Source organism: Electrona antarctica (assembly GCF_951216825.1).
Source record: "Electrona antarctica genome assembly, contig: scaffold_1766, whole genome shotgun sequence".
NCBI lineage: Eukaryota > Metazoa > Chordata > Actinopteri > Myctophiformes > Myctophidae > Electrona > Electrona antarctica.
In genome coordinates, this window is record NW_027638129.1 from 1 (window position 1) to 8,521 (window position 8,521).

At 46.4% G+C, this 8,521-nt stretch overlaps 1 pseudogene across 1 annotated transcript; it reads left to right on the forward strand.

Moving 5' to 3' along the window:
* The first annotated feature begins 847 nt into the window (after positions 1–847).
* Positions 848–7,430, forward strand: LOC306918376 (annotated as a pseudogene). The gene is made up of 4 exons: positions 848–970; positions 1,567–1,603; positions 1,768–1,875; positions 7,269–7,430. The product of its transcript is annotated as an uncharacterized misc_RNA (transcript).
* The last annotated feature ends 1,091 nt before the right edge of the window (positions 7,431–8,521 follow it).

An 8,521-nucleotide genomic window follows, 5' to 3' on the forward strand; every position in this document is an offset into this window, starting at 1 on the left:
GGCGAAAGGGCCTTTCTGTGTGGAGTTTGCATGTTCTCCCCGTGTCCCCTAGAGTAGGTACCCTCACAAAAAGACATGCAGTAATCCTGGTCTCTAAATTGCCTCCCCCTGGCCAGCCGGGGTGACCTGATGGAGGGGAAAGGAACTGGTTGGAATAACGTGTTCCTTCCACGCGCTACGTCCAACCAGGGAAACTCCCCCCTGTCTGGTGTAAAGGAGCAACTTGGACACTCAGGCATGAAGCATGAGTTCAAGTCCGTTGCTCTCCCCATGTCCCCATATATGGGGACTAGGTTGGCGGAGGGTGTGTAGAGCCCAGGATCACATTAGATAATTGACACAGGGGTGAAAAATGGGTTACAAAATCGTGGGATCAAAAAAACCTTGGTGTACTCAACATGTCCGGGTTCACATTCTGGACTATAGCAGCCCTCTGGCCATGAGTCCAGCCTTCTACTGACCGTGATGTCTGGACTCTGTTCCTCCTTGACAACCACATGCTTGTTTTTACCCTGCATGGCGTCTCTATTTTGGGCTTCTTCCTCTTCCCCCTACATCTCTTATTGTATGTGTATTTTTTTTAAATGCCGCAATTAGCAGTTCTACAAGATAACCACTTTCCGCTATAATTCGTCATGCCAGGAAATATATATAAATATATATATATATGTGTGTGTGTATATATAGGGTTTAAAACTGGCCCAACAAAACACTACCTCTTTTGTGATGTTTGGTTCTTTGGGGATGATGGAGGGAGGGATGAGAGGAGCTGAGAGGGAGGGAGGGAGGGAGGGATGACAGGGAGGGAGGGAGGGAGGGATGGATGAGAGAGAGGGAGGGAGGTGTGATGGAGATGAGGAGAGGAGGAGTGATGGAGATGATCATGGAGGGAAGAGACAGAGGGATGAGACGGAGGGAGGGATGGACGGCTGAGAGGGAGGGAGGTGTGATGGAGATGAGGAGAGGAGGAGTGATGAAAAGATATAAAGCTCTACTGATGAGAAGCAGAAACGCTGAGCAGACAGGTCTGAGCGGGGGGGGGGGGATGGAGTGAGAGAACAAGGAGATAGACACAGACCCGTGTGTGTGTGTGGTGTGGGAGGGGGGGGGGGGGGGTAGACACAGACCCACGGTAGGTCTGTGGTTTGTGAGAGAAAGAGGGAGGGAGAGACTTATTGAGTGTGAATGCATAGTGTCCGGCTACCTCCGGCTAGCCCAGTCAGTCAGTCAGTCAGTAGAGCACTCACTTTTAGTCTGGACTACAACGTTCTGGGGTCGATACCGTCGGTATCGTTCTCCACCGATAAAAAGTTCCAACAATAAGCCACTCATGCTTACGTAATTGCATAGCGTGCGTGCGTGCGTGCGTGCGTGCGTGCGTGCGTGCGTGCGTGCGTGCGTGCGTGCGTGCGTGCGTGCGTGCGTGCGTGCGTGCTGTTTATACAGTACATTATGTACGTGCAAGAGTGTGAGAGAGATGAATGAAAAAGCTGTGGCGGCGATGATGATGATGATGATGTCATAATAATCTCACCTGTCACTCACAGTTCTTTGCTTCTCTTTCAGGTTACAGAGAACATTATCTCCAAGCAGACCTTCATCGGTGAGTAATAAACACACACGCGCACACACACACACACACACACACACACACACACACACACACACACACACACACACACACACACACACAATGTCATACTAACACACACACACAATGTCATACTAACCTGTCTATCTCTCTACCTGTCTCTCTCTCTCTCCCAGAGGCCAGAACGATGCCTCGCACCTTCAATGGCACAGGGTCAAAGGTCATGACCTCGCTGCCCCAGAGGCCATCGGCCCACTTGACCCTTCGAGACACCAGTGCTCAAGGTGAGAGGTTTGTCTGTGTGTGCGTGCGTGCGTGCGTGCGTGCGTGCGTGTTCTGTTCTAGCCCTGTGGAATACTCTCCAGTCTATAGAGACACAATGGGAAGTATATTCTCTCTATATATTTTGGCAGGCCTTGATTTCGTCGTAATGGCAGATTTTACACTTGGTTGAATGCTGAAAATAGTCGCTCACAACGCGGCGCGTGGCGCCTTGTGAGCTTGTAGATCTGCTATTTGTGCAACACCCGAGTGCGACATAAAATGACTTGTCTTTTAGTTCTACTGGATCTCTTCTCCACTAGTCCCTCCCTGACATTTAGTTCTACTGGATCTCTTCTCCACTAGTCCCTCCCTGACATTTAGTTCTACTGGATCTCTTCTCCACTAGTCCCTCCCTGACATTTAGTTCTACTGGATCTCTTCTCCACTAGTCCCTCCCTGACATTTAGTTCTACTGGATCTCTTCTCCACTAGTCCCTCCCTGACATTTAGTTCTACTGCATCTCTTCTCCACTAGTCCCTCCCGGACCCTAACATTTAGTTCTACTGGATCTCTTCTCCACTAGTCCCTCCCTGACATTTAGTTCTACTGCATCTCTTCTCCACTAGTCCCTCCCTGACATTTAGTTCTACTGGATCTCTTCTCCACTAGTCCCTCCCTAACATTTAGTTCTACTGGATCTCTTCTCCACTAGTCCCTCCCTGACATTTAGTTCTACTGGATCTCTTCTCCACTAGTCCCTCCCTGACATTTAGTTCTACTGGATCTCTTCTCCACTATAGTCCCTCCCTGACATTTAGTTCTACTGGATCTCTTCTCCACTAGTCCCTCCCTGACATTTAGTTCTACTGGATCTCTTCTCCACTAGTCCCTCCCTGACATTTAGTTCTACTGGATCTCTTCTCCACTAGTCCCTCCCTGACATTTAGTTCTACTGGATCTCTTCTCCACTAGTCCCTCCCTGACATTTAGTTCTACTGGATCTCTTCTCCACTATAGTCCCTCCCTGACATTTAGTTCTACTGGATCTCTTCTCCATTAGTCCCTCCCTGACATTTAGTTCTACTGGATCTCTTCTCCACTAGTCCCTCCCTGACATTTAGTTCTACTGGATCTCTTCTCCACTAGTCCCTCACTGAAATTTAGTTCTACTGGATCTCTTCTCCACTAGTCCCTCCCTGACATTTAGTTCTACTGGATCTCTTCTCCACTAGTCCCTCCCTGACATTTAGTTCTACTGGATCTCTTCTCCACTAGTCCCTCCCTGACATTTAGTTCTACTGGATCTCTTCTCCACTAGTCCCTCCCTGACATTTAGTTCTACTGGATCTCTTCTCCACTAGTCCCTCCCTGACATTTAGTTCTACTGGATCTCTTCTCCACTAGTCCCTCCCTGACATTTAGTTCTACTGGATCTCTTCTCCACTAGTCCCTCCCTGAAATTTAGTTCTACTGGATCTCTTCTCCACTAGTCCCTCCCTGACATTTAGTTCTACTGGATCTCTTCTCCACTAGTCCCTCCCTGACATTTAGTTCTACTGGATCTCTTCTCCACTAGTCCCTCCTGGACATTTAGTTCTACTGGATCTCTTCTCCACTAGTCCCTCCCTGACATTTAGTTCTACTGGATCTCTTCTCCACTAGTCCCTCCCTAACATTTAGTTCTACTGGATCTCTTCTCCACTAGTCCCTCCCTGACATTTAGTTCTACTGGATCTCTTCTCCACTAGTCCCTCCCTTACATTTAGTTCTACTGGATCTCTACTCCATTTAGTTCTACTGGATCTCTTCTCCACTAGTCCCTCCCTGACATTTAGTTCTACTGGATCTCTTCTCCACTAGTCCCTCCCTGACATTTAGTTCTACTGGATCTCTTCTCCGCTAGTCCCTCCCTAACATTTAGTTCTACTGGATCTCTACTCCATTTAGTTCTACTGGATCTCTTCTCCACTAGTCCCTCCCTGACATTTAGTTCTACTGGATCTCTTCTCCGCTAGTCCCTCCCTAGCATTTAGTTCTACAGGATCTCTACTCCATTTAGTTCTACTGGATCTCTTCTCCACTAGTCCCTCCCTGACATTTAGTTCTACTGGATCTCTTCTCCACTAGTCCCTCCCTAGCATTTAGTTCTACAGGATCTCTACTCCATTTAGTTCTACTGGATCTCTTCTCCACTAGTCCCTCCCTGACATTTAGTTCTACTGGATCTCTTCTCCGCTAGTCCCTCCCTAGCATTTAGTTCTACAGGATCTCTACTCCATTTAGTTCTACTGGATCTCTTCTCCATTTAGTTCTACTGGATCTCTTCTCCACTAGTCCCTCCCTGACATTTAGTTCTACTGGATCTCTTCTCCACTAGTCCCTCCCTGACATTTAGTTCTACTGGATCTCTTCTCCGCTAGTCCCTCCCTGACATTTAGTTCTACTGGATCTCTTCTCCACTAGTCCCTCCCTAGCATTTAGTTCTACAGGATCTCTACTCCATTTAGTTCTACTGGATCTCTTCTCCACTAGTCCCTCCCTGACATTTAGTTCTACTGGATCTCTTCTCCGCTAGTCCCTCCCTAGCATTTAGTTCTACTGGATCTCTACTCCATTTAGTTCTACTGGATCTCTTCTCCACTAGTCCCCCCTAGCATTTTAGTCTAGTTTTAGTTTGTTGACAAAATTGTCGATTAAATCAACACTACAGCTCCATTGAGATTAGACTACGGCCTGGATTTCAGATGCTTTGGCTTCGGGGGGAAAACAATCCATGAAAGCACAAGTTGTTCGATGCAGGGCAGGCGCTAACGAACTCTCCTGTCCTGTCAACTATAAGCGAAGTATGTTTGATTTATGATCCAACTGGAAAACACACACATAGTCCATCCCTCTCCCCCGTAGAGATAGGGTTGTACATTTTAAAAAACAGTGATATAAAAATCAAATAAAAGCCAGTGCTCTTGTGGTGGGTTGTCGTCTTTCAGCAAAGCCATGAACGATGCTACAGTGTGTCGAACTTGTGAACCCATAAATTGTGCTACTGATAATAAACATTAACATTTTCACCAGAGGCTATACACTCTGTTTCATATTACGTTTTTGGAACGAAACTTTTTAGATTAGAAATTCAGACATCCAAGGTTGAAGCGCACCTGACCACATCACAGCACCGAGAGAGAGAGCCAGACTCTCTCTCTCTCTCTCTCTCTCTCTCTCTCTCTCTCTCTCTCTCTCTCTCTCCCCCCCCCCACCCCCCTTCCTACATAATTAATTACCTAGTATCTGTGTCGAGGCATACAGACGGATGGCATTCTTCTTAGATTATGTCTAAAATCATTTAGCTTCATGACAGCGCCCGTGTCCATTAGCCTCAGACTGGATTAGCCAGTGTTTGGGTGGGGTTTTAGGTTTTGTTTGGAATGTGTGAAAAACATGTTTTATGGACATGTACATTTGCAATTAGAGCTTAACTGAGATTAGAGTAAATGCTATGGTGTCACATTCTTGTTCCCGGCTTTTACATGTTGAGGTATTTTGGGTGTGTTGCTTAGTGACATTACATCAGCCTAAATGCTTTAGAAAAGTGTCTTCTGTGAATGTATTTGTTTACATTCAGGCTAAAATGACGTTTACGAGACTTTCGGTGTTCAGGAACGGCGTCTTTTTGTCAATAGAATGGTTAACCCATTTTGACCTGAGATCAGATTCTAAAAATGTCTTCTACATCCTGACAGTTTTCTGAAAAAAGCTATGTTTCTATGTCAGTGGTTCTTCGATTTTTCAAAAATAGCAGACCTACAAGCTCGTAGCGCGCCACTCGGTGGCGCGCTATGAGCTTGTAGATCTGCTATTTTTCAATAGCTAAAGCATAACATAATGCTAACACCAAAATGGGTTCCCGCCCCAAAATGGGTTAAAGAAAAGTAGCTTTACTTTTTACAATGGCGTGCGTGGTTTTCGTGTTTGGTCGGTCTAGAGTAATAGTTTGTGACGGACGCTGGTGTTTACGTTCACATCAAGCAGTGGAATGTCCCCCATTATACATTTTACTATATGTGTGAGTGTTTACGACGCGTTGTGGTCAGTGTGCTCGCTCAGCTTGGAAAATACAAATGGACAAAAAACTCCTACAGAGTGCTTTCACTTAAAACTATAAAAGCTTGACATGGCCTGCAACAGAAGAGCCTCAACATTCTGCTAAGATGGACAGTAAACAGTATCTGTTGTGGGAATTACTTTAGAACCGTCAGTTTATCCATAACATACCGAAAGTCCCCACAAGGATTACAAAAATGAGAGTATATACCGTTTTTGCGTGTGTGCGTGCGTGCGTGTGTGCGTGCGTGCGTGTGTGCGTGCGTGCGTGCGCATGCATGTGCATTATCAAGGGCCTCATCTAGCCTGTTGGTCTTCTTTAGCGTGGCGTGCGAGCTGATGGATGTTGACGGAGGCAGACGGACCGTGAGGAAAGACAGAGAATCTAAATGTGGTGAAGGGGAGAGAGAGAGAGAGAGAGAGAGAGAGAGAGAGAGAGAGAGAGAGAGACTGACAGAGAGAGAGAGAGAGAGAGAGAGAGAGAGACCCTCTGCTGGGACACAGACCAGAGCCAGATATGCACTCATATAAAATACCATAGGGCTGACATCACAGCGGCGGCGCAGCGCAGCAGCGCAACAGGGCAGTTTACGTGGTTTACATCTCCGTAGTGCTGCTATCTCTCTGCCTGGACCAGGAGGACAGACATTCGACAGATTAGCCTTTTTATATAACTCAACTCTTCTCTGCCAGAAGAGAGAGTGTGCGTGTGCAATTGTGCGTGACTGTGCGACTGTGCGTGTGCGTGCTCGAGAATACAAAAGGTCTTATAGATATGCAACAACCGTTGGTGGGTCGATCGGTCTGCCTATCTCTCTCTCTCTGTCAGTCTCTCTCTCTCTCTCTCTCTCTGTGTCAGTCTCTCTCTCTCTCTCTCTCTCTCTGTCTAGATCTCTGTCTCTCTCTCTCTTGTTCTCTGTCTCTAGCTCTCTCTCTCTCTCCCTCTCTCTCTCTCACTCTAGCTCTCTCTCTCCCTCTCTCTCTCTCTCTCTCTCTCTCTCTCTCTCTCTCTCTCTCTCTCTCCTCTCTCTCTCTGTCTAGATCTCTGTCTCTCTCTCTCTTGTTCTCTGTCTCTAGCTCTCTCTCTCTCTCCCTCTCTCTCTCTCTCTCTCTCTCTCTCTCTCTCTCTCTCTCTCTGTCTAGATCTCTGTCTCTCTCTCTCTTGTTCTCTGTCTCTAGCTCTCTCTCTCTCTCTCTCTCTCTCTCTCTCTCTCTCTCTCTCTCTCTCTCTCTCTCACACTCACACACACACTCACCCGTGTCCTCTCTCACTCACTCACCCGTGTCCTCTCTCTCTCTCCCCCCTTCATTCAGGTTTCCCGCCGTATCCGATTCCGACACCAGGTCTCCACCAATCGTGTCGCCACGTGGTCCGCTCGTGGGCCAATCAGAGCTTCGGAGCTCACCTGCACAACATGTCCCTGTCAATGGAAGCTGCGGGTGCCTCAGGATGGGCGGTACTACCTGTACTCACAGGTGTGTAAATAGTATTATTAGTGTGTAAACACAATCATTGAAGAAGTGATGTGATTGGCCAGAATGAGATGATGTATGCCCCTCACTTCATGTTTTTTGAGTGGTGTAAACCACTCCTACAACTGGCTTTTGTTGTTGAGTGGTGTAAACCACTCCTACAACTGGCTTTTGTGTGCATAAAAAAATGACCATGGTTGCTATGTTCAAAATAATTTCTGACGTAATTAAATCACACCCGGGTGAACTGGATGACCGTAGCAACCGTGGTCATTTTCTCTGCGCAGAAAAAGCCAGTTGTGAAATCACATCCGGGTGTGATTTCATTACGTCAGATCAGAGCTGATCAGGCTACATAATACCTTACCTTATTCCATTACGTCAGACATTACGTCAGACCACAGCTGATCATGCTATATAAAACCTTACACCACTCAGTTCACACGGGTGTGATTTTTTTAACCCATTTTGGGCCGGGAACCCCTTTTGGTGTTTTTATACAAATGAGCTTGTAGATCATGAAAATGTGGCGCAAATCTTTGAATATATATTTTTTCAGAGCGAACATTTTTAACTAAAATCTTTGCTTCTGGGGTGGGGGGGTCCCTTCATGGAACAACATTATTTTCAGTTGGTGTTCGGCGGCCAATTACATATAATTGTTGTGGTCCTTGACATGAAATATTGAGCAGCACTGATATAGAAACATGAGGTATTTCAGAAAACTGTCAGGATTTAGAAGACATTTTTTTAATTTCGACGTCAGGCCTAACAAGTGCTCCATAATGGTGGTGTTTTGATGAGGTAAAGGGTATAGTTTAGTGTAACACTAGTTTAACACTAGCCTAACCTTTTAATAGTGGGTTAAAGTGCTTGGATGTGGTATCCTAGATTACACAGAGAAGCACTCAAACCAAAGCCTTATCTCTGCATCCGCACGTGACCTCTGGGGGGAGAACGAAAACAATCGCAGCGTTCTCATTCTGGGGGCCTTCCCTAGTATGTGGTCACCCATCTTCTGCTTTCCTAATACCCGGCTCATATTTTAAATATAAATATTACCGTTGGCTCGGGGGACTGGTATCCAACATTAT